This window comes from Pan paniscus, chromosome 8 (assembly GCF_029289425.2).
Source record: "Pan paniscus chromosome 8, NHGRI_mPanPan1-v2.0_pri, whole genome shotgun sequence".
Taxonomy (NCBI): domain Eukaryota; kingdom Metazoa; phylum Chordata; class Mammalia; order Primates; family Hominidae; genus Pan; species Pan paniscus.
The window spans coordinates 96,328,469-96,347,681 of record NC_073257.2 but is presented as its reverse complement, the minus strand read 5'-3'; the positions used below and the strand labels follow the sequence as shown (position 1 = coordinate 96,347,681).

At 41.8% G+C, this 19,213-nt stretch overlaps 1 protein-coding gene across 5 annotated transcripts in view; it reads right to left on the bottom strand.

Annotated features, from left to right (window-relative positions):
• The window catches only part of CCSER2 (coiled-coil serine rich protein 2), a 189,891-nt gene that overhangs the window by 152,460 nt on the left and 18,218 nt on the right, over nucleotides 1–19,213 (bottom strand). Inside the window, exon 2 of one of the 5 annotated variants that reach the window (XM_008953549.5) lies at nucleotides 12,711–12,858. The exons of the other annotated variants lie outside the window; for them this stretch is intronic. The gene's annotated coding sequence lies outside the window, so the exon portion shown is untranslated. The remainder of the gene's footprint in view (nucleotides 1–12,710; nucleotides 12,859–19,213) is intronic. 5 annotated transcript variants of the gene reach the window in all.

Here is a 19,213-nt window from a genome sequence, read left to right as displayed (position 1 = left end):
GCTTCTGGAGTAGTGACATGATCAAGCAGCAATGTTTGCCAGGAGCAGAGCAAGGGACAGTGGCAATATCCATGCCAGACAACTGTCTTCCTCATTTTTGATAATGGTCTTTTCCACAAAACATACTACCATACCCACAACCACTTTCGGTATAAACATAAGAAAACTGGTATTGATATTACATATTAGGGTCATTTTGCAAATCAATAAATAATACATGTTAAAGATTAAAGAGCCTGTGAGTCAGAAAGGCTTTAACATTTCCCCGCCTGTCACAAGTAGACCACGGAAAGAAAATTATATTCTTTCCTTTCTCTATGCCTCTATTTTCCTGCCTAAGATGAGGGTAATACATGTTATCTCCCAAGAGCATCTTCAGTATTAATAACTTAGAGGCACAAGATGAGCCCACAAGAGAGACACACTGTTACTGGTGTTTGTGGTTCCACCAGTTTGTGGGGGAAAAGAATAATGTTAGAACCTGAATGTGCTATTCTCTATGAAGAATAATGATTTCTAAATGTACAAATAATTGCAACACAAATCACATCAATCATCTTGAACTTTGGTCTTAAGGTAAACTAGTCTGACAGCTCCACTATGAAGTTTACGTTACGAATATTATCACTTCATTTGTTGATGAGCTACCATCTGTCTTTAAAAGTTCATGAAATTTTCACTTATATTTGCTTATAATTTTGAAATAAAATAAAATAGACATTGTGAGTCTGCTTCATTTTGGTAGCCATGCTGTCTTTGATGCACTTTACCTAAACTGTAATCTGTTAGGTGTCTAAAAAATCCATTCATTAACAATTTGAAAAAATACATGTTGCCTACATCATCTAATGATATAATCTCTGAGACACTTTAATACCATCTGTGAGCTTTAATTTAGTGGTGAACTAAGACTAATATCTGGACCAGTGCTTGAAAATGTCAGTTTTGTTTAGTTTCTGCAAGAATAATTTTTTAAAGTATAGCAAATTTACAGTATTGGTATTTAATATTTAAAAATTTTTTTTCAGGCCGGGCGTGGTGACTCACGCCTATAATCCCAGCACTCTGGGCAGCTGAAGCATGTAGATCACCTGAGGTCAGAAGTTCGAGACCAGCCTGGCCAATATGGTGAAACCCTGTCTCTGCCAAAAATACAAAAATTAGCCAGGCATGGTGGCACACACCTGTAATCTGAGCTACTCGGGAGGCTGAGGCACAAGAATCACTTGAACTCGGGAGGCAGAGGTTGCAGTGAGCCGAGATCGCACCACTGCACTACAGCCTGGACAAAAGAGCCAGACTCCATCTCAAAAAAAAAAAACAAAAAAAAATTCAAAAATACTTATAAATGCCTTTTTTTAAAACTGTAAATCAAGCTTCTCGCTTTTAAAAGAAATCCACAATTGGATAAGGGAAAAGCAGCAGCAAATATTATTAAGCACTTACATGATAGGTACCATGCTTACCACTTCATACTTTTTGTTTAATCTTCATAACATTATAAGGTAGTAGATTTCTTCCCATCTTAAATAGCTAAAACCAAGATTCAGAGAGGCTAATATACTTGTCCAAAGTCACAAATTCATAAACTGTCAGAGGATTCAGGTTCAAGTTTACCTGATTCCAGGGCCAATGAAAACTGCCTTCATGACAAAGGAATGAAATACAGTCAGTGAGCCAAGCAATGATGTTACAGTCAATAATGGACTACATTTACAACGATGGTCCCATGAGATTACAGTGGAGCTGAAAAATTCCTATAGCCTAGTGACATGCTAGCCATTGTAACATTGTAATGCAATTACTTTATTTTTTACATATTTATTGTATCTGTTTGTACAGAGTTTATAAAGTCTATACTAGTGTGCAATGATGTCTTAGGCCTTCACATTCACTCACCACTCACTCACTAACTCATCCAGAGCAACTTTCAGTCCTGTAAGCTCCATTCAAGTGCCCCATACTGGTATACCATTTTTTCTCTTTTATATAGTATTTTTATTGTACCTTTTCTATGTTTACATAACTTTAGATAAACAATTCCTTACCATTGTGTTACAACTGCCTACAGTATTCAATACAGTAATATGCTGTACAGGTTTGTAGCCTATAAGCAAGATAGTATACCATATAGCCTTGGTGTGTAGTAGGCTATACCATCTGCATCTGTGTAAGTATACTCTATGATGTTCACAGAACAACAATGGCCTAAGGAGGCATTTCTCAGAACAGATCCCCTTCGTTAAGCGATGCTGCCTGTATTCTGAGAAGCCTACTAACAACAAGGGACAAGAATGAAGGAAGGGACTGAATGGCTAATGTCAGAGGAAAACCATAAAGACTGCAAAGGACCTAGATATTAATTACAGAAATTTAGCAGAAGAACAGTAAGAGCTGTCACTTTTTCAAACTCCTTTCATATCCATTACCTCATCATCTGAGGAACCACCCACTCACTGTCTTTTTTTAGTTTTTCAAATAGTTTTTTAGAAGGTATAAATTGTTTAAACCCCTGCATTTTAGGGGTTTAAACAGACATAAACTCACTACTAAGTACAAGAGCAATTAACTGAACAACAATACTGATGACTACACACGTATAAGCAGTTACTTCGGAAATCTGCTTTCAAGTTCAGACAACTAGATCAGAATTTAAAGTAATTTTTTTTAACCTTGTGTTACTCAACTACTTCTTTCATATCCCCTTTTCCCATTTTTTCCTGGCTGTCATCTGTGGCATAAGCTGATTCAAAGGCTTGATTATAGCAATTAAATAAGCGGCCAGGCGTGGTGGCTCACACCTGTAATCCCAGCACTTTGGGAGGCCCAGGCAGGTGGATCACCTGAGGTCAGGAGTTTGAGACCAGTCTGGCCAACATGGTAAAACCCCATCTCTACTAAAAAATACAAAAAAAAAAAAAAAAAAATAGCTGGGTGTGGTGGCTCACACCTGTAATCCCAGCACTTTGGGAGGCCAAGGCGGGTGGATCACCTGAGGTCAGGAGTTTGAGACCAGCCTGGCCAACATGGTAAAACCCCATCTCTACCAAAAATACAAAAAAAAAAAAAAAATTAGCTGGGCGTGGTGGCAGGCACCTGTAATTCTAGCTACTTGGGAGGCTGAGGCTAGAGCATTGCTTGAACCCAGGAGGCAGAGGTTGCAGTGACCAGAGATTGCGCCATTGCACTCCAGCCTGGGTGACGAGTGAAACTCCATCTCAAAAATAAAATAAAATAAAATAAAATAAAATAAAATAAAATAAAATAAAATAAAATACCAATTAAATAAGCAAAAATGACAACTTTAGCCAAAGTAAAGGTTTAAAATGGTGCACTTACTTCCAGATTCTTCAAAGTTTTAAAGAGGACATGCCATGCTCAACACAAAGCCTCTTTATTGTATCAATATGACCTTTCTGTGCTCCAGCTACAACTTCATTTTCACTCACATAAATGGAGTTCAAAGTAACTTGTAAAAGTTAAGCTCAAAAGGAATTTGTGGTTTAAGAACATTAAATAAGGTTATTATGCAGATCCAATGTATATTACTTCCTGAAATTTAAACTTAAAAGAACAAAAATACTAACAAGAGGAACCAGAAGTTCCCCTGGCCAAACCATAAAAATTTCTCCCTCCAAATTTTACCAGTTGGTACAGGAACACAAAACTCAAATACCTGTGGGGCATGCAAATGTCATGAATGTGCAGAGGGCTAGGAAAAGATGACACATGCCAAACTACGTCAATATTGACCCATATACTGCCTTTTAAAATAGTAGACAAGTATAACAATTAAGTACAGACATTTTACAAACACCAGGTCAAATCACAACAAGCAAACATTTAACATTTCAGTCTATATAGGATCTGCTTGAGCAAAGTTCCCTATATTAAATTAAATGGGCAGTAGGGACAGGGCCACAGGAGATCCAGCATCAGGAAGAACAGTAACAGGAGTAACATTAACATGGATGGAAGACTACTAGGCCATAAATTCACTAATGGCACATACTGGGTTTGATTCACCAGAATACACTACTCAAGCCCCAGCTTGCTCAGTATATGACAAACAGTAAATACCTAAACATGAAACATTTTGTAAACATCTACATACGTTAGAATTATAGTTTCATAGAAAAATGTTAGTGAGGTCAGGCACGGTGGCTCACGCCTGTAATCCCAGCACTTTGGGAGGCCGAGGTGGGCGGATCACCTGAGGTCGGGAGTTGAAGACCAGCCTGACCAATGTGGAGAAACCCTGTCTCTACTCAAAATACAAAATTAGCCAGGCATGGTGGCGCATGCCTGTAATCCCAGCTACTCGGGAGGCTGAGGCAGGAGAATCCAAAAATCCAAAAGGCAGAGGTTGCAGTGAGGTGAGATTTCGCCACTGCACTCTAGCCTGGACAACAAGAGCGAAACTCCATCTCAAAAAAAAAAAAGAAAAATGTTAGTGGTAGTTTCTACATAATAGAATACAACATGGTAATGAAGACCTAATTATTGCTATATGCAACAATACAGATAAAACTAACAGGATCCTTTAAACAAGAGAATCCAGAGACTTGAGGATAAATATAGTGTGATTCCATTTATATGAAGGTCAGATTTCCATTTTCGATGTAAAAAGCTGCAATTAATATCACTCCTACCTAAAAACCTGGAAGAGCCAGATAATCTTCAAAATCATAACCTTTCATAAGCCCATCAGAAAGCTGTTATTGTAAGGCAAGCAAGTCAACCAAATTCCAAAGGGAGTCAAGCCCCTCCCAGGAGAGACGGGACATTTAACAGTTTCACTTTTGGCTGAGCATAAAAGACAGAAATGACCACCATAAAAAGGAGTAATAAGCTAACATTTTAATGTCTGCTTAAAAGCCAAATGTGGACTAGCACAACAGCAAACTCTTCCTCATGGGCCTCAACCTAGCATTCAAGAGAAACATATAAGAAAGCCCCCTCTTAATGGCACAGGCATGCAGGAGGTGATGAAAGGCTGCACTGGAACAAACACAAACCCTCTCACTTCCCTGCCTCCTTCTGTCCTCTGAAGCAAAAGCCTTAAACTGCTGGGGAAGCAGCAGCAAGACTTCTCACCCAGGGGCACAGGAAAAAAATCCAGTGCATGTGGAGGAAACAGAATGGAATGGGAGAAATGTTCAGTTGATCCATTTATGTGAGAGTAAGGTCAAGAACTGATTAAAGTAATTATGATAATATGTGTTAGAATACAGCAGTGGTTCCACAGTGCTTGTGTGTATCAGAATCACCCGGAAGACTTCATTAAAACAAGATCTCTGGACTCCACTCCCAGAGTTTCTGAACCAACATATCAAAGGTAAGGCCTTAGGAAAAAGTATTTTTAACAAGTTTCCAGGTGATGTTGATTCTGCCGATCTGGAATTCATACGTTGGAAATCCCTGGGACAGAGACTAACTCTGCAAGAGCGGGCTAACTGAAAAGGGGTTGACTGAGACGTTGGCAACTTGATCTGGATGGTGTAAAATTCACCAAGAGTACATCATTTAAGATTTATGTATTTTATTGTATGTAAGTTATACTTCATTTTTTAAAGCTTCTCTTAAAAAATTAAAAGCCTCAAACTGCTTCTACTCCTATAAATAGTAAAAATAAGCCTTATTGCAAAGACAACTTATTCTACAAATTGATAAAAGAAATAAGCATGTATCCTGCTCTTCTTGTATTTCAAAGTAACCAAAAAATTGATGGAAAATCTTCTTTATAGAAGAACCACAACTAATAAATACAGAAAAAAAGATAGAATCACAAAGTAAGAAAATCTGAAACACTCCATTAAATATCAAAACACCCCTCAAAAAAGGGAGTGTGACAGTTAAAACTGAAACTATTAAAAGGTAAGTGGTAAATAACACCAGGGATTAATTATGCTGTTTTCTCTACACATGATGTTTGAAAACATCCATATAAAACTTCCATTTAAAAAAGTAAACCCCAGCCAGGCACAGTGGCTCACACCTGTCATCCCAGCACTTTAGGTGGTTGAGACAGGTGATCACCTGAGGTCAGGAGTTCCAGACCAGCCTGGCCAAGATGGTGAAACCCCATCTCTACTAAAAATACAAAAATCAGCTGGGTGTGGTGGCAGGTGCCTATAATCCCAGCTACTTGGGAGGCTGAGATAGGAGAATCACTTGAACTCGGGAGGTGGAAGTTGCAGTGAGCTGAGATTGCACCACTGCACTCCAGCCTGGACAACAGAGTGAGACTCTGTCTCAGAAAAATAAAATAAAATAAAAATAAAAAAGTAAACCCCAAATAAGGATGCTTTCATCAGGGAAAGAGATACGAAATAAATTTCAGCACATTCCACATTATCCTCCTCCTCTTAGCATTCATTTTCATTCTCTCTCAGGAGCACCTATATACCCCTATTCAGAGAACTCCCAAACCCTGGATCTCTACATTTAACTCCTCCTACAAAAGACAAAGGACTCTTGAATTAGCAAAATCATAAACTTCTAACTACCCTGACCAAGGCTGATCAGCAGTAGCATCAATAACATCTAGAAACTTGTTAAAAATAGATTTTCTAAGGCCTTACCTTAGATATAGTGCTCAGCAATTCTGTAGAGCCCAGAGATCTTGTTTTAATGAAGCCTTCCAGGTGATTCTGATACACACAAACACTGTGGAACCACTGCTCTATTTTAACCCCTATTATCGTAATTAGTTTAACCTGTTCTTGACCCGACCCTCACATAAATCAACTAAACATTTTTTACATTCCATTCTGTTTCCCCCAGATACAATGGACCCTTCAGAGTTGCAGGTGCACCAGGGGGAGATAAATGAAGTCCCCTCCCAATTCCACAACTGTATAAAATACTATTGATACAGTAATGCCTGAATTAACTCATCCTCGGGGAATTAAGTAATCCTTTGGACATAAAGCACTTTTTAAAAAGAAAAAAAAAAGTTGGGAAAAAAAGTGTATGTCCTGAAAATTAGATATTCCTGGTCTTGAGTCATTTCCAGTGGGAGAAGGTTACAGGAATCTTTCTGAAGAGCAAACTTCACTAAGCAAAGCAGGGTCCTAGGACCAGGAGACAGTAAATGCCTAGGTTCACAGGTCCCACATACAGAAACTCCTCTACTTTCAACTCATAAGCTTCTGTACATATGAACAAGGCAACCAATCAAAATGAAAGTTTCTCAGCAATGCCTGACACCAAAGGAAAATGTTAGCGATTATTTACAAAAAGAATTTATGAACAGCCTTTCAGAACTTAAAACTGTTTGTAAATAAATGAACTTCTGTACCTGAAAAGAGTGGAGATGGTGGAGGAGGGAATAGTTGAGGCAATCACATTACGTGTCTGTGTATAATTAATAAATATATATATACACGTGTGTGTGTGTGTGTGTGTGTGCATATATATATATATATACATATTCAGATAGGGTCTCACTGTCACCCAAGCCAGCATGCAGTGGTGCTATCACAGCTCACTGCAGCCTCAACTCCTGAGCTCAGGTGATCTTCCCATCTCAGCCTCCCAACACATATATATTTGAATTTAGACAAAGTAAAATTACTTTCCAGAGCTAGAGGAACATTAATGGTGTAGGTGATTCCACCCATCATTCCACTCTATAAAAATATACTTACAAAGTGAACATATAGGAAAAGACATGAATCTCTTTCTCTCTCAGTAAGTCTCAGTTTATACATGCTTGGCACAGTATGAGCAGATTACCAACAGTGATATACTACTATCTGAAAATGGGTATTTTTTGCAGAAGCCAACTCTCTGAACTGACCAACTCTTTGGTACTCGACCAAAGCTGCAAGAAAAGATAACCAGGTTAAACTTAAGTCACCATCTGGCTTCTCAACGGCAATTTTGACTATACAAGATTTTTAAACTCCATGCTAACTTTAGACCCTAACCTCACCCAAAATGTCCTATTTCATAGTTATCTATGTCTTCCAAACCACTGTAGGCAGGGGAAAACAGAGGTGAGCAATTCAAGAGGCATGTGTGTTCTTTACTGTCTAGATGGCTAAATTCCACCTAATGGGAAAGGAAAATCATACTTAAAATCATGCATTAAACCACATTCTCTTCTTCAACAGAACTACTATATGCTTTCCATAACACCATTATGTCACCCATAAAAGCATTATTTGTCTACTAAGTATTTACTGAACATCCATTATGTGCCAGCAACTGCACAAGTTATTGTGGATACAGTTGTCACAGACAGATATGAACCTTGCACTCCTAGAGCTAATGGCCCAGCAAAGACTAGACATTTAAAAACACAAAAATATGGCCGAGCGCGGTGGCTCACGCCTGTAATCCCAACACTTCGGGAGTCTGAGGCGGGCAAATCACGAGGTCAGGAGATCAAGACCATCCTGGCTAACATGGTGAAACCCCGTCTCTACTAAAAACACAAAAAAATTAGCCAGGCGAGGTGGCAGGCACCTGTAGTCCCAGCTACTCGGGAGGCTGAGGCTGGAGAATGGCGTGAGCCCGGGAGGCGGAGCTTGCAGTGAGCCGAGATCACACCACTTCATTCCAGCCAGGGCGACAGAGAGAGACTCCGTCTCAAAAAAAAAAAAAAAACACAAAAATATAATAAATGTCATAAAAAAGAAATATGAGGCCATACACTGGGAAGCAAGTCCAATGGAGGGAAAAGGGAGCTAGGGAATTTTCAAGGTTTCTATGGACGGTGTAGTTAGTCATCAGCCCCAATTATTCGACTAATTGTAAAGGTTTATGCCTGACTTGTTGGGAGTTCTGGGGTTCACAGACATGTGTTTACACATATAGTCTTGTGTCTGAAATGCACTACCCCTCACCCTTCACACATTCTTCATGGTATCAAACCGTCTTTGCAGAAGCCAAACCCACCAGCCTCAGATGTGGGCTCTCATTTCTTGTCAACACACCAAGTAATGCCCCTCAGACACTCAAAGTTTATTTTCCCTCCACTGGAGGCCAAGTTCTTTGAGAACACACACTGACTTTCAATCATCTGCTGCCTCAGTCAAGCCCTAAGACATAGGCTGGCACCTAACTGGTTTTTTACAAATGTAGGTTAAAAGCAAGAATAAACAGCATATTCCTTAACAGTGTCTTGCTAGGTATTTTACTAATTTTTACCTCAAATTTACATTATCAGCACATCTATATGTATATACACACACACACATAATGTATAACAGCTTATCACACAATTGGCAGTATATTTCAATTAATATCTGAGGTCCTATAGAACTGGTTTATAAGCTCCTATTCATAGGTTCCTGTTTACGTAAGTAAAACAGGTACTAATGCATGATATTGATTTTTTTCCACCTCTCCACAAACTATATTGGGTTACTAACCCTAATGAAGAAACCAATCTCTTCCCTGATAGCTTCCTTCTTAATAATGTATTCTAATTTAGAATCTCAATCTCTACGCATATCCACGACACCTACTTGTTTCATTTTTCTGAAGAAGGAACTTAAAACTTTTGGCATAAAACATTTTTTTAAAAAAATACTAAATTACAAAAGAAATAGAGTATGGCGCAGTTTTAGTCTCAGTATGACTGTGCTCTTCAAATACTGGCTCCCTGTATGATTTAGTTACAAAATGTTTTAGATAATTGCTCGCACAACTCTTAATAGCAACTAGGACACCCATACCTTAACATTTTTTAAAAGTAAAAATCCTTAAAATAGTTAACAGCATTTAACCAATCCCGAGTACCGACACTGAGAATCTGCTTGATTTGCCAAATACCAAAGTGACTAAAGTTAGGTGCAATGTTTGCCTCTATGAATTAATTATAATAACCATCAAATATCTCATTGTGCTTAGGACTAACAGAACTCAACTTCTTCCTTTGTAGAGAGGCCACACTTAATCCACTGCAAACCTCCACCTCAGATTAATACAACACCCTTTTTTTTTTTTTTTTGGAGACAGTTTCACTCTTGTCACCCAGGCTGGAGTGCAATGGCATGATCTTGGCTCACTGCAACCTCTACCTCCCAGGTTCAAGTGATTCTCCTGCCTCAGCCTCCCAAGTAACTGTGATTACAGCCGCCACCACATCCATGTAATTTTTGTATTTTTAGTAGAGACAGGGTTTCACCATGTTGGCCACGCTGGTCTCAAACTCCTGACCTCAGGTGATCCACCCACCTCAGCCTCCAAAAGTGCTGGGATTACAGGCGTGAGCCACGGTGCCCAGCCACAACACTTTTTTATAAAGTAACTATACGACAAGATCCTGAAAAATAAAGAAGGTACATACAGTACTTGCCATAAGCAGCTTATGATCTGGTAAAGGAAGAAATGCTTTCATTACACCAATGACTTAAAATACATTCATTTAGTTATTAAACATTTATTGAAAGCCTATTATGAATCAGGCTCTAAGATAGAGGTTGTGGATAAAATAAGACCTTCCAATATAAGGGAAAAGACATGTAGACAAGAGAAGGGGAACGAAGTACTATAACTGCTAGAGCAGAGTATATGGGGTAGCACATGGGGGAACAAAAAAGAAAGTGCTTAACTGGGAGAGAGAGATAACATAAATGGCTTCGTAGAGGAGGCAATGCTTGAGCTGAGTTTCAAAAGATAAATGGTAAATAGAAATAAAGACACTGAATGTGAAAAAACAATACAGCCTAAGAGCATAAACAAAAACATAGAACCAGCATGACACATTCAGAAAACTGTTGTTGGCTGAACAATGGTAGTGAACAGGGTTTCAGAAATGCATAAGAAGAAAGGAAGAATAGTGGAAAAATACAGCCTACAGAGTGGCTTATGTGCCATACTAAGAAGTCTGGACTTTACTATGGGCAATTAGGAAACTAAAGGGTTTTAAACCATTAAAAAAAAAGATCTGACCTGAATTTTGAAAAGTCACTTTGATTTAAGTATGCAGGAGATGGGTTAAGAAGGGGAGATGGGTTAAGAGGTTAGTGACAACATGAGAAAGACAACAAAGATTGTAGCAAAAAGGTATAAAAGATATCAGCAATATTAAATCTAAAGAATTTTTGTCACAATAATGGGCACAAAATGAGAACATAATATTTAGCAAATAAATGGATGAGTGATTGATTAGATGTGGGAGATAAGAGGAAAGAGCTCAAAATTCTGGGCTTGTCTGACTGGACATGATGTTTTTCCCCAGACATAATGTTTGCCTTTCATTGAGGGCAAACATTATGTCTGGGGAAAAACATCACAAACTTAGCACATCAAGCTAACTTTGAGGTGCATATCTAGAGAGCATACGCGAGGGTGTTTACCGGTCAAAGGAGTCTGAAATGCAAGGGCAAAATCTGAAAGGAAGATGATGATTTGGGAATTATCAGTACAGGAACGATGGTCAAATTTCCCACCAAAAACAAGTGAGGTCACCTGAAGAAGATGCACAACAAGGAGAGAAAGGCACAGTCCTGGTATCACCAACACTTAAAAAATGGATGGGGGGGAAGCGGGGCGGGGGGTGGGGGGTGGCACAGAGAACGTATGATCCAAGAGTAAAGAAGAGAAATAAAAAAGTAATTTGCAAGAAACTTTGAAGATAACAAGCAGTAGTGTCAAATTCCACATATAAGTAAACTAAGAACCAAAAAGAATAATTGGGCTTAGTAGTTTACAAATTTGGTCACCTTTGCCAAAGCAGTTTCAGGAGACAAGATGAGGACAGAAACCTGACTACAGCAGGTTCAAGAATAAAGAGATAAACAGTCAGGAAACATACTCTATTCTTTCAAACAAACCCTATTTAAAAAAAAAAAAGTAACTTGAGACAACATAGAGGTAATCTTGTTTTTTTGTTTTTTGTTTGAGATAGAGTCTCCCTCTGTCACCCACCCAGGCAGGAGTGAAGTAGTGCAAACACAGCTCACCGCAGCCTCGACCTCCTGGGCTCAAGCAACCCTCCCGCCTCAGCCTCCCCAGTAGCTGGGACTACAGGTGTGTGCAACCACACCTGGCTAATTTTTGTATTTTTTGTAAAGAATGGGTTTCCGCCACATTGTCCAGGCTGGTCTTGAACTCCAGAGCTCAAGTAATCCACCCGCCTCAGCCTACCAAAATGCTGGGATTACAGGCATGAGCCACTATGCCTGGCCTGGGTTTTTTGTTTTGTTTTGTTTTGTTTTTATTTTGTACCCTCTTTTCTGCAGGAAAAGAGCTCAAAGAGGAGGTTAAAAATAAAGAAAATAGTGGGGACAATATTTGGAACAAGATCCCACCATGAGATCAAGGTGGGCTTCCAGCCCCATTAGGAGACTGAAAATGCTAAAGGGGAAAACAAGGCAGAAGTTCTGATTTACAGCTAAGTCCAGAAGAAAGTGGCAGCTTGATGGGAATGGTAAACATTGTGCCTGTGGTAGCCATGCTAATCGCAGGCCCCATTCACCCACCTAAGTCAGGATTGGCTAAACCTGAAGGGTGTGGAAATCACACCTGCAGCTGAATGGGGCTGCAGGAAGTAGGGACTAGGTCTTACTAAACGTTATGAGCAAACTCAACCAACAAAAGCATACAGAACTTGAGCAATACAAGTAATTTCAAAAACATAAGCATAATGAAAATATCTACAACATATACTCAATAGCCTAATTAAAGACTCATTTTTTTTAATACTCAGCATCTAGCACAGAGCCTGGCATATAACAGATGTTAGTACATACAAATGAATAATGTCCTGGGGCTGGCTCAGGCTGCTATCTCAAGAGACAGGAACACCCATGGAAGACAGGCTATACAGGATCTCCATGACCGAGGCAAGAAACTGTCCTTCCTATGCAACCAGAGGGTGGAAAGGCTTAACCGTCCCTGCTGAAAACAAAAGAGGAGAACATGACTGTCAGGGCCCTTAATGATAACTAATTTTTACCAAGTAGGTGTATGTGTAGCACTGTGCTATTCACTTATAAGAATTGTATCTTAGGCTGGGCGCGGTGGCTCACGCCTGTAATGCCAGCACTTTGGGAGGCCAAGGCAGGTGGATCACCTGAGGTCAGGAGTTTGAGACCAGCCTGGCCAACATGGTAAAACCCTATCTGTACTAAAAATACAAAAATTAGCCAGGTCTGGGGGGCACATGCCTGTAATCCCAGCTACTTGGGAGGCTGAGGCATAAGAGTCAATTGAACCTAAAAGGCGGAGGTTGCAGTGAGCCGAGACTGTACCACTGCAATCCAGCCTGGGTGACAGACTCTGTCTCCAAAAAAAAAAAGAATTATCGCATCTTAACCTTAACCTCCTACCTTAACAACTATTAGATAGGTATATTTATTCTCATTTCACAGATGAAGAAATAGCTTTAGAAAAGTTAAGTAATTTGTCCAAGTTCACATAGAGAGTCAGGAATCAGGACCGCTGAACCTGTCAGTGGCACTTAATATGGTAAGAGGAGGTGGTGGCGGCGGCAGTGGTGGTGGTGGTGATAGGTACTCTTCGAAATATAAAGACACTACCAACAAACTTTTATATATACAGAAACCTTGCCCACTCACCGAGAAGACTGCTCCCCACCCCTGTCATTCTTCCTACTCCCCAAGAGCTTCTCCAATAACTAGCAGGCCTGAGGAGACACTGCCACCTAATGGCCAGTGCCATGAACTATGTCTTGTGGCCCTGTTCCCACACCTCACCTTGGCTCCTCTACCTTCAAGATTGAGCCTCAGAAGGACTGTATGGACACAAATCACCTATTTTTGTTTTTGTTTTTGTTTTTTGAGACGGAGTCTTCCTCTGTCGCCAGGCTGGAGTGCAGTGACGCAATCTTGGCTCACTGCAACCTCCGCCTCCTGAGTTCAAGCAATTCTCCTGCCTCAGCCTCCCGAGTACCTGGGACTACAGGCGTGTGCCACCACACCCAGCTAAATTTTTTTTATATTTTTAGTAGAGACAGGGTTTCACCATGTTGGCCAGGATGGTCTCGATCTCCTGACCTCGTGATCCGCCTGCCTCGGCCTCCCAAAGTGCTGGGATTACAGGCGTGAGCCACCGCGGCCAGCCTACAAGTCACCATTTTGCCTATCTTGCTCTCATGAGTGATCCATCCCACACAATCTCTTATTCTGGCACTATCCATAGAACACTGTACCAAAAGAAATGTTCTCCACCTGCCCTTACCCAATACATATATCTGCCCTGTCAATACAGTAGCCACTAGCCAAATGTGGCTATTATTACAATGTGATAAGGCCACAAAATAAGCATTCTTTAACTACATTAAAAGAAATACAGTCTTAATGCAGACTACTGAAATCTCACTTAATTCTAGTTGGAATGACATTTCCAAGCATTATATTTTCTCCTTTCTTATTAAACTAATTATAAAATACTCTATATTTTAAAACTTCTGGGCCAGGCATGGTGGCTCATGCCTATAGTCCAAGCTATTCAGAAGGCTGCAGTGGGAGGATCACTTAAGCCCAGGAGTTCCAGTCTAGCCTGGGTAACACAGTGAGACCCAGTCTCTTAAATAAATAAATAAAGCCAGGCACGGTGGCACACCCATAATCCCAGCATTTTGGGATTTTGGGAGGCCAAGGTGAGTGGCTCACTTGAGGCAAGGAGTTCTAGACCAGCCTGGCCAACAGGACGAAACCTCATCTCTACTAAAAATACAAAAATCAGCCAGACATGGTGGCAGATGCCTGTAATCCCAGCTACTCTGGACACTGAGGCACAAGAATCGCTTGAACCTGGGAGGTAGTGATCTGAGATCACACCACTGCACTCCAGCCAGGGTGACAGAGGAAGACTCTGTCTCAAAGGGAAAAAAAAAAAAAAAAAAAAACTTCTCCCTATAATTCCACCACCCTAACACAACTATACAACTATTCTCATTACTCCATGTACCCTTCTAAATTTCATCTACACACACAGAGTCAGCTATATGAACTATCTAGGTACAATTTAATGTTCTACTTTTAAAATATCATTGTTTTATAAATATATCCCACAGTTCTACAGTTATATTTGTTATTTTAAGGGCTACAATATATTACATTGAATTAATGTGCTATAAATCATTTAATCACAGATGACTGGACCAAAGATTATAAATATCTTTATCCTTCATTAACCACTTTTAGAGCTACCCTGGCAAGAGGGATACAAAGGAGGTAAGGGTAAAGAAACATGTCACATGATGAAAAGCTGAAGCACTTATAAATGGTTTAGCCTAACAAAGCCAAGAGCACACATAACGGTTGCTGTCAAATAGTTTAAGATACTATATGTAGGGTCAAAATAGTTTCAGTTGTGACAAACGGGCAGAACTAGGATCAATGAATAGAAATAAGAAAAGGGCAGTTTTCAGCCCAAAAACTAAAACTTTTCAAACTATCAAAATTATTCAACAAAGTAAACTACATAAAACACTAAGCTGTCCATCTGTGAAAGCATTAAAAAATAAGCTAGATAAGCACTTGACAGAGATAGTGCAGACTCTTAAATTGGTGGGAGGTAAGACTAGATAACCTCTCAGGTTTCCTTTCACTCAAATATTCAAATATTTATTAATCACCTAGCTAGTATAATCCTAGCAATGTGCTAGGTATACAAAAATGCACAGAACAGACCTGGTCCCTATGCATTTTGCACTTACAACCTAGTGTAGGAAATAGAGAAAAAGAAAAAAAAACAATTAAATAATTACAAATCATAAGTGCTATAAAGGAAAACGAAATGCTTTAGGAAAAATAACAAACTGGGCATCAAGTAAAGCCTCTCAGAGGGAGAATATTTTAAAGTTGTGGACTAAAGAAGAGTTAAGCTATGCAGAGAGTGCTCTGGCGCAGTGGAAAGCCACTTAATGTATAAACGAGCATGATGCGATCTGATGTACTTTTTGTTATTATTATTACTTTTTGGAGACGGAATCTCGCTCTGTCACCCAGGCTGGAGTGCAGTGGCATGATATCGGCTCACTGCAACTTCCCAGGTTCAAGCAATTCTCCTGCCTCAGCCTCCCAAGTAGCTGGGATTACAGGTGCCGCCACCATGCCTGGCTAATTTTTGTATTTTGAATAGAGATGGGGTTTCACCATGTTAGCCAGGCTGGTCTTGAACTCCTGACCTCAGGTGATCCGCCTGCCTGGGCCTCACAAAGTGCTGGGATTACAGGCGTGAGCCACTGCACCTGGCCGATCTGATTTACATTTCTAAAAGATCATTCTGGCTGTTATGTGGAGAATGAATAGGAAAGAAGAAAATGTAGAAGCAAGAAAAAATCAGGTAGGAAAGTTGGTAGGAGTCCAGATGAGAAACAATGATAGACTAGGCTGGTTGAAGTAGATGGATAGAAAGGTACAAACAAGTTTCTTTCTTTCTTTTTGAAACAAGGTCTCTCTCTGTCGTCCCACTCTGGAGTACAGTGGGGTGATCATAGTTCGCTGCAGCCTCGACTTCCTGGGCTCAAGCAGTCCTCTCATCTCAGCCTCCCTAGTAGCTGGGACTACAGGCACATGCCACCACACCCAGCTAACTTTTTAATTTTTGTAGACGGGGATGGGGGGGGAGTGTGGTCTCACTATGTTGCCCAGGCTGGTCTTGAACTCCTGAGCTCAAGTGACCCTCCTCCCTCCCCAAGTGCTGGGATTATAGGCGTGAACCACTGCACCCAGCCAACAGATGGGTTTCAAGATATATAGGGAAGACAGAAACTACAGGACTCAGTGATGGGTTAAACTCAAAGGATAAAGTTAAAAGAGAAACCAAATAAGCTTCAGGTTTCTGGCTTGAACAATTAATGGGATTGTGCTGTCATTTTCTGCGACAGGAAAGTTTGTGGGAGGCATGGATGTGGATCAAAACAGGAATCCAACTTTAAGTCACCATGATTGTCTTTAGACCCTTAATAGAAAGTTTCTACTAAAAATTACTCATGACTCATTCTTTGCTCTTTAAAAAGCAGTCTGTGGAAGGGGAAATACTATAAAGGTGACTGGGCCAATTGAAAAAAAAATTGGAATACAAATGGTAGATTAAACTATTGCGTCAATGTTAAATTTAGTGAAGTCCATACTGTACAATTTTTTTTTAAATCCCTATGACTGGGAAATACATGTTGAAGTATTTAGGAGATAAAGGGCCATAATATGCATATAAACATATATATACCTATTCATATATACATATATATGAAAGAGAGCAAATGGTAAGAAAATGGCACAAAATATTAACAAGTAAATCTGGATAAAGAGTATTTAGATATTTTTTGTACTAATCTTGGTCTTGCAACATTTCTCTGAGTATAAAATTATTACCAAAAAAAACCCAAAACTTTTTTTAAGACAGTCCCAGATTTCTCTTATTCACGCCAAATAATTCAAATTTCTTTAAAGTCACCTCATATGTATCTCCCTCCTCAACCTACTCCATCATGTCTCATCCATTACACAGAGTAGTGGCCCCATCAGGGAGACAAGGAACATACACAACATACTCTATATAAATAAATGGCATAAGAAGTGAGGATTCTCCCTCGCCCTCGCCCTCTCCCTCTTCCTCTCCCCACGGTCTCCCTCTCCCTCTCTTTCCACGGTCTCCCTCTGATGCCGAGCCGAAGCTGGACTGTGCTGCCGCCATCTCTGCTCACTGCAACCTCCCTGCCTGATTCTCCTGCCTCAGCCTGCCCAGTGCCTGCGATTGCAGGCGCGCGCCGCCATGCCTGACTGGTTTTCGTATTTTTTGGTGGAGACGGGGTTTCGCTGTGTTGGCCGGGCGGGTCTCCAGCTCCTAACCGCGAGTGATCCGCCAGCCTCGGCCTCCCGAGGTGCTGGGATTGCAGACGGAGTCTCCTTCACTCAATGCTCAATGTTGCCCAGGCTGGAGTGCAGTGGCGTGATCTCGGCTCTCTACAACCTCCACCTCCCAGCCGCCTGCTTTGGCCTCCCAAAGTGCCGAGATTGCAGCCTCTGCCCGGCCGCCACCCTGTCTGGGAAGTGACAAGCATCTCTGCCTGGCCGCCCATCGTCTGGGATGCGAGGAGCCCCTCTGCCCGGCTGCCCAGTCTGGGAAGTGAGGAGTGCCTCTTCCCGGCCGCCATCCCATCTAGGAAGTGAGGAGCGTCTCTGCCCGGCCACCCATTGTCTGAGATGTGGGGAGCACCTCTGCCCCGCCGCCCCGTCTGGGATGTGAGGAGCACCTCTGCCTGGCCGCGACCCCGTCTGGGAGGTGAGGAGCGTCTCTGTCCGGCTGCCCCGTCTGAGAAGGAGCCCCTCCGCCCGGCAGCTGCCCCGTCTGAGAAGTGAGGAGCCCCTCCGCCCAGCAGCAACCCTGTCTGAGAAGTGAGGAGCCCCTCCGCCCAGCAGCCGCCCGTCTGGGAAGTCAGGAGCGTCTCCGCCCGGCAGCCACCCCATCCGGGAGGGAGGTGGGGGTCAGCCCCCGCCAGGCCAGCTGCCCCGTCCGCGAGGGAGGTGGGAGGCAGCCCCCACCCGGCCAGCCGCCCCATCCGGGAGGGAGGTGGGGGGTCAGCCCCCACCCGGCCAGCTGCCCCGTCCGGGAGGGAGGTGGGGGATCAGCCCCTGCCTGGCCAGCCGCCCCGTCCGGGACGGAGGTGGGGGGTCAGCACCGCCCCCTCCCCGGCCAGCCGCCCCGTCCGGGAGGTGGGGGGGCGCCTCTGCCCGGCCGCCCCTTCTGGGAAGTGAGGAGCCCCTGTGCCCGGCCACCACCCCGTCTAGGAGGTGTACCCAACAGCTCATTGAGAACAGGCCATGATGACGATGGCGGTTTTGTCAAACAGAAAAGGGGGAAAGGTGGGCAAAAGTTAGAGAAATCAGATTGTTGCTGTGTCTGTGTGGAAGGAAGTAGACATGGGAGACTTCATTTTGTTCTGTACTAAGAAAAATTTTTCTGCCTTGGGATGCTGTTGATCTATGACCTTACCCGCAACCATGTGCCCTCTGAAACATGTGCTGTGTCCACTCAGGGTTAAATGGATTAAGGGCGGTGCAAGATGTGCTTTGTTAAACAGATGCTTGAAGGCAGCATGCTCGTTAAGAGTCATCACCACTCCCTAATCTCAAGTACCCAGGGACACAAACACTGCGGAAGGCCACAGGGTCCTCTGCCTAGGAAAACCAGAGACCTTTGTTCACTTGTTTATCTGCTGGCCTTCCCTCCACTATTGTCCTATGACCCTGCCAAATACCCCTCTGTGAGAAACACCCAAGAA